This window comes from Macrobrachium rosenbergii, chromosome 28 (genome assembly GCF_040412425.1).
Source record: "Macrobrachium rosenbergii isolate ZJJX-2024 chromosome 28, ASM4041242v1, whole genome shotgun sequence".
Lineage (NCBI taxonomy): Eukaryota > Metazoa > Arthropoda > Malacostraca > Decapoda > Palaemonidae > Macrobrachium > Macrobrachium rosenbergii.
The window spans coordinates 33,113,292-33,132,954 of record NC_089768.1 but is presented as its reverse complement, the minus strand read 5'-3'; the positions used below and the strand labels follow the sequence as shown (position 1 = coordinate 33,132,954).

At 38.2% G+C, this 19,663-nt stretch overlaps 7 non-coding genes across 7 annotated transcripts; 4 read left to right on the top strand and 3 right to left on the bottom strand.

The window, feature by feature from the left end:
• Positions 1 to 276: 276 nt before the first annotated feature.
• On the bottom strand, positions 277 to 348 carry TRNAG-UCC (transfer RNA glycine (anticodon UCC)). The gene has a single exon. It is a non-coding gene; the product is annotated as a tRNA-Gly (tRNA).
• Positions 349 to 911: 563 nt separating this feature from the next.
• Positions 912 to 983, top strand: TRNAG-UCC (transfer RNA glycine (anticodon UCC)). Its single transcript has one exon. It is a non-coding gene; the product is annotated as a tRNA-Gly (tRNA).
• Positions 984 to 2,013: 1,030 nt separating this feature from the next.
• TRNAG-UCC (transfer RNA glycine (anticodon UCC)) lies at positions 2,014 to 2,085 on the bottom strand. Its single transcript has one exon. It is a non-coding gene; the product is annotated as a tRNA-Gly (tRNA).
• A 564-nt stretch (positions 2,086 to 2,649) lies between these two features.
• TRNAG-UCC (transfer RNA glycine (anticodon UCC)) lies at positions 2,650 to 2,721 on the top strand. Its single transcript has one exon. It is a non-coding gene; the product is annotated as a tRNA-Gly (tRNA).
• A 754-nt stretch (positions 2,722 to 3,475) lies between these two features.
• Positions 3,476 to 3,547, bottom strand: TRNAG-UCC (transfer RNA glycine (anticodon UCC)). Its single transcript has one exon. It is a non-coding gene; the product is annotated as a tRNA-Gly (tRNA).
• Positions 3,548 to 6,752: 3,205 nt separating this feature from the next.
• Positions 6,753 to 6,824, top strand: TRNAG-UCC (transfer RNA glycine (anticodon UCC)). Its single transcript has one exon. It is a non-coding gene; the product is annotated as a tRNA-Gly (tRNA).
• A 1,790-nt stretch (positions 6,825 to 8,614) lies between these two features.
• TRNAG-UCC (transfer RNA glycine (anticodon UCC)) lies at positions 8,615 to 8,686 on the top strand. The gene has a single exon. It is a non-coding gene; the product is annotated as a tRNA-Gly (tRNA).
• Positions 8,687 to 19,663: the final 10,977 nt, after the last annotated feature.

Here is a 19,663-nt window from a genome sequence, read left to right as displayed (position 1 = left end):
TACTGACAAATGTCTTCTGAAAAGGTTCAGTTATCAAGTGATCTGAACAACACTCAATGGATGAATATGCCTTCTATGGCATGGTCCACCAAATCTGATGATAGTGGTTAGGCGTCATACTTACGGAATGAAACATGCTCCACCGTATTTGGTTTTGTTGATCAAATTTGATAACTTTAGAGTTAGTGTTGCATGTGTAGTGGATAGTGACTTCGGACTATCATCACTGTTTGACAAAATCCCTTTCTGTTTATTCGTGATATTTAATGGTAGTTTTGCGATGGCCGGGAATCGAACCCGGGTCAACTGCTTGGAAGGCAGCTATGCTAACCACTATACCACCATCGCTTGATCTTTTTATGTTTACAAACCTTTTAAGACATTCAAGAGTGAAGAAAGATTTTTAAGACATTCACTGTTGCAACTTTGGGAGATAGAAGGTAATAAGGAAAACAAGGCATCAAAATTAAACGAAAATGCTTTCACATAAAAAATATATTCACAGACAATAACACCAAGAGACATATTCAAAAATAAGTCTTATTTCAACATATGGTCTTCAGATAACATCAAAGCCAAGAAAAGTCAACATTTTGAATTTGCAACTGGTTAGGCGCCATTTACTTTAATAATAGCCACTTTCCCCTTGTCCTATTTCTTCTTAAGATTGTTTTCATTTTATAATTTATGATGAAGAACCTCATTTTCTGTGTCACTAAGGATCTTTCGCATAATTTTTGAAACATTTCTCAAATAATATACAAGAAAAATAAAGCTAAAATAATGAACATTCTACATAAACTTTTTTGCAGTTGAGATCGTAAAATATTCCTTAGCCACACCCTTAAATGTCTTAAAATCTTTCTTCACACTTGCATGTCATAAGAGGTTTGTTAACATTTTTAAATCAAGCGATGGTGGTATAGTGGTTAGCATAGCTGCCTTCCAAGCAGTTGACCCGGGTTCGATTCCCGGCCATCGCAAAATTTCAGTTTAAATACCCCATGCAAAATATGAGGGGTTATTTAAACATATCATAATTACAAAAACATTATAATTACTAATGTTACAACTGGAATGTCAAAAGCCACACAGTAGCACAATATGCATAGTGTAAAAGAAAGGTTTGTTGTTTTCCCTCAGTAACTAGTAACCTAAAAACAAACAACTGAGCTTAAAGGTTATTAGTTTCCGTCGAGGGCTGATATGATACTAGACCTACACCTACTTTGACTCATTTCATGACATATTTCTCTCTCTCTCTCTCTCTCTCTCTCTCTCTCTCTCCACGTAACTTCAGAAGCTTTTAATCATAAAATGTTGAAAGATATAATCAAAAAATGTTGAAAGATATTCACTAGGAGAAGATAATATCTTTGCACTACTTGCTTATATTAAGTCTTGTGATGTGATAAAAATATATCTACGAAGTGATGGAAACTCCCAATACCTTTAGCACAGTCCTGATAAAAACACCAGGTTAGGAGATTACAACAATGGGTCATAATCACAGCTAACTTTTCAGACAATTCACAGTCATTCAACTCAGCTGTCCCTTTTGACATGTGTCCCTAAGGAAGTGTGTGTGTGTGTGTGTGTGTGTGTGTGTGTGTGTGTGTGTGTGTGTGTGTGTGTGTGTGTGACGGGAGCAACACAACACAGGGTGGAATTAAACCAAAATAGATATCATTGCAAAACAAAGTACTCTTTACAAGAAATGATAAATAATTACTGACCAATTACTTCTGAAATAGTTCATTTATCAAGCGACCAGAACAACACTCAATGGATGGAATATGCCTATTATGGTATGGTCCATCACATCTGATGATAGGCCTAGTCGTTAGGCATCATACTTACGGAATGAAACATGCTCCACCGTATTTGGTTTTGTTGATCAAATTTGATAACTTTAAGAGTTAGTGTTGCATGTGTAGTGGATAGTGACTTTTGACTATCATCCGTGTTTAACAAAATCCCTTTCTCTTTGTTCGTGATATTTAACGGTAGTTTTGCGATGGCCGGGAATCGAACCCGGGTCAACTGCTTGGAAGGCAGCTATGCTAACCACTATACCACCATCGCTTGATCTAATCTTGTTAACAAACCTTTTAAGATATTCAAGTGTGAAGAAAGATTTTATGACATTCTAGGTTGCAAATCTAGGACATGGAAGGTAGCAATGAAATCAATGAATCAAAATTGCAAGTCAACGTTATCACATAGAAAATATGTTGCAACAGTGTCATGAGAATATGAAAATAAAGTCTGGTTTCACCATGTGATCTTAAAATAACAGCTACGCCAAGAAACTATCATTTTGAAAAATTTTGAAATGGAAAACGTTGCTCGTCATTTACTTAAACAGCAGCAATTTTCTCTCTTATCCTAACATTGCTTGAGGTTATTTTCAACTGGTGACTTATCATGATGACCTACACTTTCTCTATGGCCAAAAGGAGTTTTCAAGTATCTTCTGAGATACATCTCAAATGATATACAAGGAAATAAAATGATAATAATTTACATTTTATATCAACTTTTTTACACGTGAGATGGCTAAACTTTCCAGAGTGACAGTATTTAAATGTCTTTAAATTTCTTTCATACTTAAATATCTTAAAAGGGTTGTTAACGTGCCTTAATCAAGCGATGGTGGTATAGTGGTTAGCATAGCTGCCTTCCAAGCAGTTGACCCGGGTTCGATTCCCGGCCATCGCAAAATTTTCGTTGAAATACCGGAAGCAAAATCTTGAGAGGGTTGTTGAAAAATAATGTCATAATTACGGTATACTATAATCACTAACGCTGCGACTGCAATGTTCAAGTCGTGCTTTCTTTCCCTCAGTGTTCATTGCAACTAAGTATTCTCAAATATTCATCTACACATTATTTTCTGTGTGGTATGACATTATCTGTTTAATATGACATCAAGTTATATTTTGGCTCATTCCTTGACTTACTTTCTCTATCCCCGGTCAAAATCCTTTAACTGTAGCTGCCAACGCCTCTCTCTCTCTCTCTCTCTCTCTCTCTCTCTCTCTCTCTCTCTCTCTCTCTCTCTCTCTCTCTCTCTCTCTAATTAAATTATATGGTGAAACACTCTCACTAGACAAAGAGACAATTTTTATTTTGTTAGCTTAATTTTCTGTTGGATGATAATTTATCAGTTATGAAAATTCCATTTAATTTTAGCACAATGCAACGAAATGAGAGAGACAGAGAGAGAGAGAGAGAGAGAGAGAGAGAGAAGAGGGTGGGGCAAGCAACATAAGATGAAATGAGAACAAACTCAGACCTGCCTAATGAATCAAGGACTCTATAAATGCACTGTTGCTGTTTCAAAAGTTCCCTACGTTCTTTTTTTAAACCTTATATTCAGTAACTAGGAACAGCCATTCTATCATGTACTGCCCATACACTATATCTTGTACACCATTTTCAATGGAATCCAAACAAAACGATGACATAAATCTGCGATGGCCGGGAATCGAACCCGGGTCAACTGCTTGGAAGGCAGCTATGCTAACCACTATACCACCATCGCGTAGCCAACTTCACTCTAAGATGCCTATTTCAATTCTTTCAAGCTTGACGCTCAAGTGACGAAGGAGGAGGGCAAGTATGGAATTACATTAGAATCATGGGGCACAAAATTATCAAAAGTTGAATTTAAACACTCTGAATGTGACCATATGTTCTTGGAAAATAACTACAAAAAAGAAAGTGCATGAAACTTTGGAACAGATAGGTGGTTACGTGGCATTGAATTTCTCTCTCTCTCTCTCTCTCTCTCTCTCTCTCTCTCTCTCTCTCTCTCTCTCTCTCTCTCTCTCTCTCTCCTGTCTAATTTACTTCCTCTGAAGACTTTATTTACACAGACTTTCTGTTGCTGAGGTTGATCAGGACGTTGGGAAGGTGTTGATATAACTATATAAGTGTTGAATTTACACACACACACACACACAGAGAGAGAGAGAGAGAAAGAGACAAAATTGTTACTGCTCTGTCGGTAGAGAACTACTTAGTCAAAGCTCTTCTGGTTTTAATGGAAACATAATGATAATACATATGTTTTGCCTGAGAGTGCAATTTTTTCTCTTTTCTCACTGTCTAAATCAAACTTCCTGCTTTGACAGACTAAATTTGACGTACCACTAGTTACAGAATCATTGCTTAGTAAAAAAGTTCTATAAGATAAGTGTACTACTTGCACCACGAGATAGAAGGGGGTATATAAATGGAACATAAAATTCAGGCCAAATGGCAAGCGCTGGGACCTAAAAGGTCTTTCAGCGCTGAAAGGAAAATGGAGAGTGAAGGATGTTTTAAAGGTGGAACAGGAAGAAAACAATCGCAGTTGCACCATGAAACAATTGTTAGGTGAGGATGGAAAGTAAGACAGAGGAAATATAATATGGACAGAGGTAAAGTAAAAGGAATGAAGGGGTTGCAGATATGGGCCAAAGGGACTCCTGCAAAGAATCTTAAGTAATGTCTACAGTGCACTGAGTGAGGTGCACTGACACCACCAACCCCACCCCACTCCCCCGCCAACCACATGGGATAGCAGGGGTATAGGTGGGCGTTAAAGTCTAAGTACATATTAACGCCGTGACAGTAACCTTCACAGAAGACAATGTCTGATGCCCACTTTCTTGTCACGAAAGATACGATATGGTCAGGTACCATTTGCTTCGACAGCAGTATATTACACTAACAACTCCAATTGGAGATTTAAAAAGATACACTGCGATGGCCGGGAATTGCATCCTGGTCAACTGCTTGGGAAGCAACTATGCTAACCACTATACCACCAACACACATCAACTGTCAAGATAAATAGTTTTTAGGTATTTAAGGCTGTGATTTGGGAAGCATGGAAGGCAGGAAAGATAGGGTGTATCTGGAATAAAAGACTATTTTCAAGAGATATTCTCAAAAGAGCTCTCTCTCTCTCTCTCTCTCTCTCTCTCTCTCTCTCTCTCTCTCTCTCTCTCTCTCTCTCTCTCTCTCTCTCTCTCTCTCTCATGTTGTGTAAGGAGTAGCACACTTGTTTTAATTGTGAGAGCACCTCTGTTAGGATCCTCGAAGAGCTGTGTAACCAGTGGTAAAAAAAAGGAGAAGAGAAAGTTGATTTAACAGATTCTGGTGGTTAGTACTTCACTTACAATTATTTATGGAAGGACTCCAAGCCGTGATCATCACGAATCACGAGTCTGGAAACGTTCACTGGATTTCCAGGGTCAAGTATGTTCTCTCTCTTGGCTGACTGATTAAACAGGAATTTTTTCATCTATAAATGAAGAATATTTCTGCATAGGCTACATAGATCAAAAGCATCTCAGATGAAGAATATTTCTGCTTACATAGATAAAAACATCTCAGATGAAGAGTATTTCTGCATACATAGAGATAAAAACATCTCAAATGAAGAATACTTCTGCATACAAAGATCAAAAACATCTCAGATGAAGAGTATTTCTGCATACATAGACAAAAACATCTCAGATGAAAAGTATTTCTGCATACATAGATAAAAACATCTCAAACGAAGAATATTTCTGCATACACAGATAAAAATATCTCAGATGAAGAATATTTCTGCATATTTTGATAAAAAATCTCACATTAACACAATCAACATGAAGCGCAAGACAATCTTCAATCACTTTTGGTGAACGGTCGCCAAGATAATTACTAACAATTTAAGTCACTGGTGAAAAGAGTACGTGTGGGCAATAACAATTTGTAGTTTTCATCAAGGAGTGAAGGAGAACCTAGCTGAGCTGGATAACTTCGTAACATTCATAAGCTTCGCAGTTCCTTCTAGCTGTCATTTAAACTAAGGTAAACTTAACTTTCTAGCTGTCATTCAGCTACAGTATGCCCACAACGTAAGCATCTTTGGATTCTGAGCGTTCACAAATTAGAAATTAACTTTGCAATTGCCCTTGCAATCTTCAACCCAACCAAACCACAACCTTGAGCGTTTTATTTAATTCGCTAAAGTTTTTCCTAAATAACAGAACAGAACAGAAAATTTAATTTAGGCCAAGGGCCAAGCGCTAAGACCTTCGAGGTCAATTCAGCGCTGAAGCGGAAATTAACAGTAAAAAGTTTGAAAGGTGTCACAGGAGTAAAACCTCCAGGCAGTTGCACTATGAAACAATTATAAGGAGAGGGTGGAGAGTAAGATGGAAGAGAATATGAATGGAGGTACAGTTAAAAAGAAGGAAAGGGGTTGCAGCTAGGGGCCGAAGGACCGCTGCAAAGAACCTTAGGTACTGTATACAGTGCACCGCATGAGGTGCACTAACGGCACTACCTTCTTACGGGGTAAATTTTTCGTAAAGAATCAAGGTTTAAAACAACGAAAGTTCAATTTTGATCAAACAAGCATGACAGCACCAAAACTTCATTCAAAACGTGCAGGTGTATCTGGAAAACTAGTCCCAAGTCTAAAACATTCAGGGGTAAAGAAAAGTTCACAAGTAGTCAATAGTGCCAACTTTTCCTGGTGCCTCCAAAGGCCACATCTATGTTAAACTCTGCTAGAGTAATAAAACCATAAATTAGATATTATAATTTTACTTTATCATTTTATAAAATTGTTAATGCATTTCTAAATAAGAGATTTTACTACAAGAAAATATGATTTATTACTGGGATTTCCTTTCAAGGATTTCCCAACCAGGTGAAACTTTTACTTTGAATCTTAACATAGAAAATGCCAGTCACTATAAATTCATGCGATGGTGGTATAGTGGTTAGCATAGCTGCCTTCCAAGCAGTTGACCCGGGTTCGATTCCCGGCCATCGCAATATGATGTTTTATTTAGGTGAGACAGAAAAAAAAAAGGCTCACCTACCGATACTCCCACTTACGACGCCATGACAATATTTTCTCAAATTAATAATTAACACTAACTGCCACTAACAAAATATAAGAAATTACCCTAACAAGAAAACGACAGCTAAATTCTCCCTGAATACTCAACATGTCCCTTTAAATCAAGAAAGAACTGTCAGAATGTAATACTGTTTCTCTTGAACTTTAACCTGAGGTTAGGTTTTACTGTACTGCAGCTATTTCAAAGTCCCCCTCGGGCAAGGTGTACAGCCAATAAACCTCCCTTGCTACGGTGCAGATCAATTACCCTCTGGAAAACTGTTTATTTAAAGGTAGTGGGACTTCCCTTAAACGGAGAGGCACAGTTTTGGTCACATTGAGTCGGAAAAAAAGAATAAAAATTTGTCCCCATTACAAGCTAAAGCAGACCCACCCTTCAGGTGTCTTGGTTCAATTTGCGACTGGACGGGATATTGGGAATCACCAACAGTCCTTGCCTAGACATCCATGCAAAAGACCTCCATATGGTTGTCGTTGCTTTGGAATATGGATGAGGCGACCCATCTGATCAAGCTTTCTGTCAAACTACGAACACCTAGTTGATCACTTGCTTCTTTTTTTCATGGATGTTAACGCGAAACAGCTTAGTCTGAACTTAACCTAGATCCGAGAAAAAAGCAAATACATTAATGGGGAAGGGCAGCCATTGACTCCTGAGGGTAGCCACTGGCTCCAGCTGGGAAGTCAGTCTACCTGCCTAGATGAGGAAGGGTAGCTGTTGGCGCCTGTCACAGAATCAGTCTACCTGCCCAGATGGGGAAGGGCAGGGCAGCCACTGCATGCTCTTGCTGGGGTAGTCAGTCTACCTGGCCAGATGGGGAAGGGTAGCCGTGTGTGCTCCTGCTGTGGAATCAGTCTACCTGCCCAGATGGAGACAGGTAGCCTTTGGCTCCTGCCGTGGAATCAGTCAACCTGCCCAGATGGGGAAGGGTAACTGTTGGGTCCTGCCGTGGAATCAGTCAACCTGCCCAGATGGGGAAGGGTAACTGTTGGCTCCTGCCATGGAATCAGCCTACTTGCCCAGATGGGGGAGGGTAACCGTTGGCTCCTGCCGTGGAATCGGTCTACCTGCCGTTAGCTCTCGCTACCTGCCCAGATGGGTTTGTAATACTGCTTTTGATCCTGGTGTGGAAATCTTGATATTACGTTTGTCATATTATCCTCCCTACCATTTCTATTCTATGGTTTTAAAGATAGGAAGAAACAAAGAATCATGGTTTAACTCTTTCTAAGCACACTTGCTATTCAACGTCAGTCACAACTTGCAGCGTTTATACAGAAAGTATCATGCTTAAAAAAATAAACAGTTTTACTACAATATAACAAACATGAAAGCAACAAAAATGTGTGCAACAAGTGCAAGTATATCTGGACAAACCAGGTGCAGGTCCAAAAGTATACCGGATTCCAAGTAAACCTCACCAATACGCAACGGCGCTTGTCAAGGTGGTACATGGGACCCTCCCTGATCTCAGTGCCTCCAAAATGCGCATCCGGGTTAAACTCTCGCTTTTAAAGACCTTAAACATGCACAATGTAATTTTACTTTCTCTTTATATATTATCAAAGGCAGATCTAACATGGTTCGCTTTTGCTATAAAGAAACATAAGATCGATATGAGGTTAACAATCAAGGACTTCTCACTACTGGGTGAAACTGAACTTTCTTTATATATAATACACCAGTCAATGCTATTTATCGCGTTGGTGGTATAGTGGTTAGCATAGCTGCCTTCCAAGCAGTTGACCCGGGTTCGATTCCCGGCCAACGCAATGAAATGTTTTTAAAATAGCTTGCCTAAGGTGAAAATGTTCTTCAGGGAACGTTTTTCTCCTTAAAAAAAATTACTTTAAAATTTTCTCCTTGAAAAATTACTTTAAAATTTCCTCCTTAAAAAATTTCTTTAAAAATTTATCTAAAAATGTATAGCTTATATACAATAATGTCAGAGCCCACTAAACACGAGTACGTTTTACTAAGTAATGCATTTACAAGACACAAAAATAGATCGAGTACACATATTTCGATGTTTATTTCCAATTCTCTGCTTGAGAATTATTTTGAGTCGTTCAAGGAGGCGGGCTGGCAAAAGGCTCCAGTCATGCTGGTGTTGTAAGGTGGGAGGGGAGAGGGAGGGGTGAGAGAATGTAAGAAAGAACTGAGAGTGAGGAGTGAGGAATTGAAGGTGATTTCCTTCACCAGAGAGCTCCACGAAAAGTGTCGGTTCGAATCCTCTAGCTGCCTGGAAAAAAAATGGGATTTTTCCAGAGAAATTCTTTTAAAATTCAATGAGAACTTACTGAGGTAAGTGAGGACACTAAGTACATTCCGACGGCATCACGAATTAAGCTCTACTCGAGGTAAAGTTTTAAAAAAATTGCAATTCAGTGGAAGGTTAAAGGAGTCTACACACAGCACGAGTGGGAAAATCATCACGGGAGCAAGTGGCCGAGAGAGGGAGAGAGAGAAAGAGAGAGAGAGAAAGGGGGTGGGGGGGCATAAGGAGGATGTGGGGTGTCAGCCTTGGGTGATGCGTTTGAGAGAATAAACTGCAATTTCTTCACATACGGTTTTGTCAGAGGATGGCTCTCTCTCTCTCTCTCTCTCTCTCTCTCTCTCTCTCTCTCTCTCTCTCTCTCTCTCTCTCTCTCTCTCTCTCTGTCGGCAGGAGAGCTCGCAACACATTATTTCAAGGTACACACAAAGGTAACAGAAGACAAGAAGCTAGCTGTATAAGTTTATAAGGACTTTAAGCTTGCAAATACAAAACAAAAATACCAATACTAATAACAACCATCTTTTTTCAGTCCACACAGATCACCTTGATACATGCCATGTGTGCTTAGCACGTAATTTCCAACTATGATTTATGTCCTAATGACTACAGAGTCTACCCCAAAGCCAAATCAAAGTACTTCATAAGAAGGCATCGTGCTTACCCCATTCAAATGAGAAAAAGGCATTTTAAAAGAAGAAGAAGTCTAACCCACTGCCACAAGAGAAGGCGTTGTAACTGGTGTAGACATCATAATATTCATTACACAGTCATTATCATCGTCATAATTTATAGCCCCTATATAGTTATTATACCTATAATAATTAATGACTTCCACTTTCAGAGCGGCTACCGTAAGTTACAATGATCGCTTTCACCTATCACATGAATGAGTTCTAATCACCTTGTCATCGCATCCACTACATCATCTGTTTCTGTAGAAGTAATTAAGACTTCGACGTACTGTTGCACTAACCATTTGACATTGAGGAATTACCTTAAATTCTCTTATTTTTCAACGAGTTCTCCTTGTTAATTTAGCTTTAAATCAGGTACTCGGTTTAGAAGAGGTATAGACTGAAGAAATTTCTTCGCTTTATATAATATATATATATATATATATATATATAAACATGATAAGCACTATATCTTATTAAACAAGACATCGTCTTATAAGTACTTAGCAACTCCACTGTTTCACTTTCCTTCATGGCTTAAACTTTGTTCATATTTTTTATGGATATTTATTCATAGATATTACCTAATAAATTGTGCTTTTTATCATAATTTATCCATTAGGCATAATCTTGTTTTTATAGATTCGCAATCAACATATTGAGCTGAAGGCAATAAAATTTTAGAAATAAATAAATAAATAAATAAATAAATAAATAAATATATATATATATATATATATATATATATATATATATATATATATATATATATATATATACAGTATATATTTATTTATTTATTTATGTATTTCTAAAATTTTATTGCCTTCAGCTCAATATGTCGCTGATTGCGAAGCCATAAAAACAAGATTATGCCTAATGGATAAATTATGATAAGCACAATTTATTAGGTAATATCTATAAATAAATATCCATGAAAAATTTCACCTAAATGGTCCAAAATTATCCAGTTTATAATCCATGAAAAGCCTACAAACCACAAAAAAATTGTGCAAATGCGTGCTTGATAACGTAACTCATTTCTGTTGTTCACAAAAATGTAGTTTACACTTCTTATTCTATAGTGATTTGGGAAATCAACATCTGGCCCAGTCCTGAACATAATTAAATAACTATTGGACAATTTTTTTATGTTATATATATAATATATGTGTATAAAGTATATGTATATATATAATATATATCACCCAGACAGTAACAGAGAAAAGAAAAAGGTCAAAATCGAATTTTCCCCCTCCGTTAAAAACCACACATAAAACCTCTTGCATGTCAAAGTTTATAACTGTTCTCATCGTAAAAACTGCCCGTTAAAAAAAAAAAGAAAACAGTAAAGGCTTACAAATAAACTAAAGGCGGCAATAAAATTAATGTCTTAACCTAAAACCCCCGTACAGTCCCATCGTTCATTCATGAGAGAGAGAGAGAGAGAGAGAGAGAGAGAGAGAGAGAGAGAGAGAGAGAGAGAGACTCTCTCTCTCAAGTAGTAACCTCCTCCTCCACCTTCCATATCCTCCTTTATAGAGTCATTCACCCTCAAAACCATATTTTGGAAGAGGTCTCATCGAAGGGTACCGGGTAAATAGTGGGAATCTGCTTGTAGGGGCAGGTGAATGGTCCTGCCCACTTCTCAGGGTACCCATTGTGTGGATTGTAAAAGCCACAGAGGGCCTTTTGTTCGGTGTTTATGGCACGCAGTCTCTCTCTCTCTCTCTCTCTCTCTCTCTCTCTCTCTCTCTCTCTCTCTCTCTCTCTCTCTTCAGTGTTCCTCCTGTTCCTACTTCCTCCACACCTCTTCGTGGTGCTTTGAAGCAAACTCTGTAGCTGCGCTTCTTTTATTTCCAAACCACTCTCTTTATTCCAGCCCTGCTTCGTCGCGTTCTTTCGTCTCTCATTTGTTGGATTCAACCGCCCTGGTTTATTTTTATATACATCTGAATGTTCATAAGGTCATACTTTCTTGTAATTTAAGATGCTGCTTCTTCCAAAATCATGAAGAACTGGAAATTCGAAAATATGAAAATGCTTAAAAAAAAAAAAAAAAAAAAAAAAATAACCCATCTTTATTTCTCAAGTCTAATTATGCAAAACAGAGGGTGAAGCTTCAAGCAAAACGTGTTTGCCTTGATAGAAACATACAATAAAACAAAGAATAATAATTTAAAGAAACAGACAAAAATTAACAATGAGTTCCATCTAATATTTCAGGCGCCTTCCAAGAGCTATTTCAGGCGCCTTCCAAGAGCTATTTCAGGCGCCTTCCAAGAGCTATTTCATGAAAACCGAAGGTGTGACGCTAAGAGAAAATATTCCCAGATACATAATAGTCCATGCAGCGATATGATGATGATGAAAACTACTAAAACGAAACTGGAGGACAAAATCTGATGACATTTTAACGAGAGCTCCGCCTGCTTTCTCCCTGGGATGATCGTGAACTTGAATTTCGCGCTTGCTTTTCAATATAACTTAGGCCATCTTTGGACACCGGGTCCTACCTAGCCAGTCCTAGACTACAGTGACACACATCAACCACACCCACCCACCCCCAAAACAAAACCCAACCCACCAATATTCGCCGTCTGTGGACCTTGAAATGCCACGTATGTTTCAACCACCTAAAATCTAAATTTTTATACTGAGAGTACCAAAACCCCATAAACATTTGGCGTAGCTTTTATTTAACATCAAGGATGTTTGTTTTTAAAGTAACAAACCTTAACAAACCATTATCTCATTTTACTTCGCTTATTTGCTGTATTGCTAGAATGAGCAGAGCTCCGGTTTGGCATTCTGCTTTGGGTATCCTCTTGCGTTCCCATTTCTATTTTCAGTGGCGTCCCACAGGGCTCTTTCTTATCCCTTATCTTGTGATCCCCACCAACGACTACAGTCTAGGACTTACTTGTCCCACCCTGTTGTGTGCTAAATGTTTCATTCTGAATTTTTATTTTTTTTTTTTTTTTTGACGGTCTTAAACCCATCTTCGTTTCCATTAAATCTCAGATCTGGACTATTTACGTTTTAAGAAATATGACTAATAAACTGTGCATCTAGTTGTTGGATACATAATACATACACACACACATTATATATTATATATATAAATATATATAAATAAATATATATATATATGATATATAAATATATATATATTAAAATAATCATATATAAATTAGAGAGAAACACTAAAATACACATCATATCTCCTTTTTTTTTTACTATCAACGACAAGACACTCTACCCACACCTGCATTTCAATGTTACCACGTCTAAAATCACAAATCAATAAAAGACAGAAATTTACCATTCTTCCCCGTTTTGAAGACAACGTTCACATCAAACAAAGCAAGAAAACATCATAACCTCCAGACGCAAGTACACGACTACTACTAACGACTCAAAAATCAGGAAGCGACCGAGTTGACCCATTATCCTTTCACAAATATTGCTTTTAACCCGGGGTTACCTGCTCCTTTGTTGGGAAGGTGCAAAACCGCTCGCTTGTTCCCGATATATTATTATTTGCATCAGGGAAGCGAGTGTGACTCCCAGCGACCGAATCAACATTCGACACAAAAGGTTCATTTCACACGCAATTGAGTTTCGGGTGGTAATGCCACGGTGGGCACATCGGTCTTCAGTATCTCTCACATACGTCATGATAATTTTGGCGTGCACTTGAATTTCATACTAGTAAAATTACTCGCCAAATTTACGTCTTTGTGAACGACTTAAAATATGTTTAATGACTGTTTTTACCAGTGGAAATAAGCATGAACAATACAGCGGTTGATTGTGTGTGTGTGTGTGTGCCAGAGTGCGCGTGAGTTTGTGCGTCTGTGATGACATTAAAAAGTCTTACATCACAACAAATAGCAACATACATTACACAACAAATAACAACATATATTACATTTGTGCGTGTACGTGGTACACATAAATAAATTTCAATAACAAAAATGCGGATCACAGCAGCAGTAATGGGTGAATCACAAACACTATAATCCACGGCAGCAATCTGAAAACCTCTCTCAGCAGGCGGATAACAAACTGCAATGCAGAAAGAATCGTCATTATCATCACTGAACCCTCCATAAATCCACCTCATAAATCTCCGAGAGGCTGGAAATGGAAAAACAAGAAAAAACGAACCGCTCTCAACCTTTTGACCTCAAATGACTCAAAATCTCACCGAGGTCACCTCCACATCAAAGGCGGCTAAAGATAGCGATGATTTAAGCTTTTCCTTATGATTTTCACAAACAGACTGTTCACGGTCTTCAACCGCCTTCCTCCCTCCCCCTTCCCCTCCGAGGGATGGTTTGACGTGGGAGGGAAGGGTCGGTCGCCATAGTTCCTAAAACGAATGAAGTCAGGATTGCCTACATAAAGGTGATACTGAGAGAGCTGCTGTGTAATTCAGTGAGATGTTTCGACACTGCGTATACAGAAACTGGATTCGTTGAGGTTAAGGCTAGCTACAGATAAAAGAAAACAGACAAATCAAACCAAAATGATATTAAGATACGTTGGAACACCCACAGAGGGGTGTCCACATCTTCCACGAACGCGAGCCCACACTGAAACCTAGCTCTTGTCACTGTCGAAACTCTCGGGATTGAAGATTATGTCTCATTTCTGTTTGTTCAAATGCCCATAGGAACATCGGGAAATCTATTACAACGAAATCACATCGTGAGGAGCTTTGAGCGGTCTTGGGCGCAATCTAATCTTATTTTAAGTGAACACATCGCTAATTGGTTCAAGTGAACACGTTGAGATTTCTTTATTTTGGGGGATTGGGGGATTGGGGGATATCTCTTGGCGTCACAATTGGGTAAGTCCTCAAGTCCTTTCCTTGAATGTGTATTGTACATTCAGTGTGGTGTTTATTTCAAATATCTGTCGTATTTATTTGTACCTATTCGTTTATTTTATTGCTTCTTGTTGTTCTGGATCAACTGGGCTTATAACTTTTAAGAAAGTTAACAACTAATATCAGCTGCTTCAGTCCCACCGTTCTTAAATCTAATGACCAATGCATCATCACAAGTAAAGACACTCCACCCGGCACTTGTATAATACCCTTGTGAATAGTTCTATAAGAGAGCATCTGTATTTGTTCATCCTGAAGACAATTCAGGCGTTAAACTGCACGCATAAGAAGGATAAGAGATATTCATCTAATTCTTAAGTCATATCAACTTCCGCCATACAGTTGTAGAAGCGGTACAACTCGACCGCACGCTTAAAAATCTTCATTCCACCAAAAGTATGTCGATGACCATTAAAATACACCAATACAAATATCCGTCAAAAAATTAATAGATATCCATCTTACTTAATATCCACTTAAGGTTTATCGACATCCATAAAAAATTAATCGAAGTCCACCAAAAATAAGTTAATTTCCACCAAATATTACCCAACTTCCATCAAAAGCTCATTGATACCCACCAAAAATTTCAATCATTTGAAGAGGATGGACCAACATTCGTCACGTTTCGAATACTTCGTTAAAATAAACCGCGATAAGACCACGGATACACAAGAGCAAAGAAGCGACCTCCTCTGATACGGTCGCCCAAAGTATGTCAGAATTTCATTTACACTTTTTTCTTGCTACTACTCTCCCGAACCATAACAGCGTGATCGTACCTGAAGCCTCAAGAGAGAGAGAACAGTGGAGCTCTTATGCTATCCAAATACACCATTAAGAAACGCCTGCCTTGTTATTCTGGATGCGGATTAAACCCGGGTCGTCGACTGTAAGCTTCCAGGGCTTCCAGGAGCTTTACATAATCGACCGTAGGTGACGGAGTTAAACGTATTTTCAAACTCCGAGTCGGCATAATCCAGTTTGGACAACCTTCAGCAGTTTTTCACTGCTGACATGTTGGTTTCTTGAATTTTCTTAGGTAACAGTGCACTCGACTTCTGATTTGATACGACAATATAAACAGCCGATGACAACGAAACCAAATTACTGACGATGATTGTTAATTGACTAATGTAATCATTTTGTGAATATGTACATCACTGTGTGAATATAATAATATAATATATATATATATATATATATATATATATATATATATATATATATATATATATAGAGAGAGAGAGAGAGAGAGAGAGAGAGAGAGAGAGAGAGAGAGAGAGAGAGATAACTCTAAGAGATTGTTTCTTATGATTTGCTAGGTCAAGAACAGACCTGTTACCTTATGGACCAAAGACAACAGATTTTATTTAAAGTATCAAGTTATAAACGCAAGATCTCCATCCCGTCCTGCTCTCACGAATATGGATAACTAAAGCATTCACCAGTTTCAAAAGTTGAAAACCGGCAAAAATAGAATACAGAATTTAGGCAAAAGGTCTAGCGCTGGGACCTCTGAGGCCATTCAGCGTTGAAACCGAAATTGACAGTAATAAGGTCTGAAACGTGTAATGGGAGGAAAACCTCGCAGTTGCACTATGAATCAACTGTTAGGAGAGGGTGGGATGCAAGATTGAAGAAAGAATATGAACGGAGGTACAGTAGAAGGAATGAAAGGGGTTGCAGCTAGGGGCCGAAGGAACGCTGCAAAGAACCTTAAGTAATGCCTACAACGAACCATATGATGTACGCTGACGGCACCACTCCGCTACGGGACTCAACTCGGCAAGGTCTTATTTATTCTTTTTGATTTGAGGTTGAACTATCAACCTATTGCCAATCAAACCACGCCCTTAAAAAAAACTATCACAGCATTCCAGAGTAACGACCAGCAAAATTAGAGAAACATTGGGGGAAAACCTGTCACTTCTAGTGGCAAAACGTCTACCGATCTTGAAAACGAATAACAGGGCATCTTTTTACTTTGCTTTCTATAACTGGATATTGCGCATCTTTCCTTCAAGCATACTCTGACGCCAAAAGCTTCAAATTTTATCCAGACCTAAAGGCTTGAAACTTTATCCAGTCCTAAAGGTTTCAAATTTTATTCAAACCCAAAGGCTTTAAATTTTATCCATACCCACCCATTAATTTACTAAAAACTACGCACTTCTTTTCTCATTTCAAGAACTCTATAACATAACGGATGATGCGACGGTGAGGAATAAAACATAACTTGTTCACTTAACGATAAAGTTGAATGAGTGGCTGGTTTATATCAAACTGGCGTCATACAGCAAAGACCGTCGACGACCTCTAACAGTTATAAACTAGTGTCAGCTAGAAGGGACTAGGTGCTGGCTGCACTAAAACTATTGATCAACAACCAACAAATAATATACTTTCAAAACAGTATATGGTAACAAACACAATAAATACTATTAACCTGTTTTATTAAATATATAAAAGTCCATTACATATGTTGTTTCGCCTACACTACCTCGTCACCAAAATATCAGTCCTGGAATGTCGAAAAGCATAACAAATAAGTTGTCAAAAGAAGTGAGAGAGAGAGAGAGAGAGAGAGAGAGAGAGAGAGAGAGAGAGAGAGAGTGTAATCCATTAATTACCATACCAATGACAGACGAACTCACCGTCTTTGCCCGAGAGTCTCATCTAAACACAAAGATAATAATCAGCCCTCCCCTTATCTTCGGCTGAAGGACTTCCCTGTTCGTGAAAGGTGACTGTAGCGGTCACCTGTAGGATCTGTTTATTGGTTAGGCTTGAGATGACTAGCTTTCATTTCACGTGACCGTACGGCGGAAGATTCAATCTCACTTCGGAGTTATGAATTTGGATGTTTCTTTATATTTTAATTGTTGTGAGTAATAAAAAAAAGTTTTTCAAGTGGGAAATAATTTTAAACTGTCTGCCAAACAATAAATAATTTAAAAAAATACTAATGTTATAATTGAACTCTTAATGTAATATACCTCTATGAATGATTGATAAAAAAATCTTTCAAATAAAAATAATTAAAACGGGTTTCAAATAAGATATAATCAAGATGTCTTCGACATAATAAATGATAAAAAGAATAAAATAATGTTATATCTGAACTTTCAGTGTAATATAACTATATGTTTTCTATCTGACTGACACCTGTAACTTCATTAAAGAAAAAGATTAATAAGGTTTTCATTTGGTTAACACCAACAGTTATCCGACAGGAAAACTGCAGTTTTATATGAAATTGGATTTTTGTTTAAATAAGCATCTAATCTTTTTAAAAAATCATATCTGTGGAAAGGAAAATACGGTCATTATTACGAGACCTTTACTCTACGAGAAGGAAATCATTAGAAAAAAACAGGAAAAACAATTACAAAGTAAAACTGATGCAGCCGTAATTTTATTTTTAATTTTATTCGAAAGAATCTCCGTCGTCGAACGTAGCCCCCGACTACCGATACAACAAAGAACGCGATTTCTTTTACAAAGCGCCAGTCAAGCATTCCGCAAAACAGCGCCTCGTATAATGTGGATTAATCCGGCGACAAGCGAAAGGCACAGGACGTGGTTACCGCCAGAGGTCGCTGGGGTTAAAGAGATCACGACTGGATTAACCTCATCCAACCAACAGATGGCGCAGAGTCGCAGTCTTCACTCCCTGGAAGCTGAGTGGCTCCCCCGTAACGCCTCTCGGGAAAGGAGGAAAGGCAACGCTCCTCCATTTCCTCCACGCGAGGAGGAAGAGGAGGAGAAATAAATGTAATGGCGAGCTCTCTAAGCAGAAGCAAATAACGGGAAGGAAGAGGTTAAGTGTGCACCAAACGAGGGAGAAATGTGAGGAACTGGACTGAAGTAGTACGACGACGGTGAAAAGAAAGAAACTGACGCCGGAAGTAAAAGCAAGATGAGACGAGAGAGAGATCTCCAACACGATCGTCAAAATAATTCATTGTGTACTAACTGTGCAAAAAGCAGGGAGACTCAGATTCCAAACATCTGATTCAAAGAAGGGTTTGCAATTTCACCATTGCTGAGAAGATATCAGACAACCTTTACCGACATCATCATAAACGCTGTTGACAGTCTGAACGAGACTGATGCTAAGCTCTTAATCAGATTTATGTCATAAAAGAAAGTGCTGATAATCCATGTAATATCGTGCAAAGCAGATAACATGAGTACTTTCCAACGTTAAATTGTAGTAAAGAGAAAGCAGTACATACCAAATTAAAAGCGTGAAGAATCGCAGACCATGAAACCATAGGGATAAACCTCACATCGCTCTCTGAAAAGAAGAAAATTTGCATGAAATGAAATTTGTTCATTTAAATAAGCACCCAATTTAAAAAAAAAAAAAATCTGAATCATTACCTTTGTGCCTTCAGAACCTTTAAATCAGGGCAATAGAAAAAGGGAAATACACATTTTTCCAGCAACATACAAAAGATGAATTTCTCAAGATGCTACTACTTTGGCTTATGCTAAATGGATGTCCGCTTCGGCCAAAGATTAGTCTCTTTTAGATAGAGTGGTTCGTCGTGGTAGGTTTCTATTTTCTAATAGCAGCAGTTATTACTTGGACCATCGACGGATGGTCTCTTGTCTGTCACTTTTCATAGGTTGCGTTCTAACAGAGATCTTTCACATTCACAATTGGTCCCTGATCCCCTCTTCCTGCCGACAGCGACCAGATTCGCTGAACAGCAGCACCAGTATGCAGTAAATGTGCCTCAGTTTCAGTGGGCCTTTATTCCTCACACCGTTTGACTGTGGAACAGCCTCCCAGAGGATGGCGTGCAACTGGAACTTCAGAAGTTCATGCGGAGATGTAATACATTACTACCCTAATACAGTTCAACTTGTATTATATTGTTTTACTTGC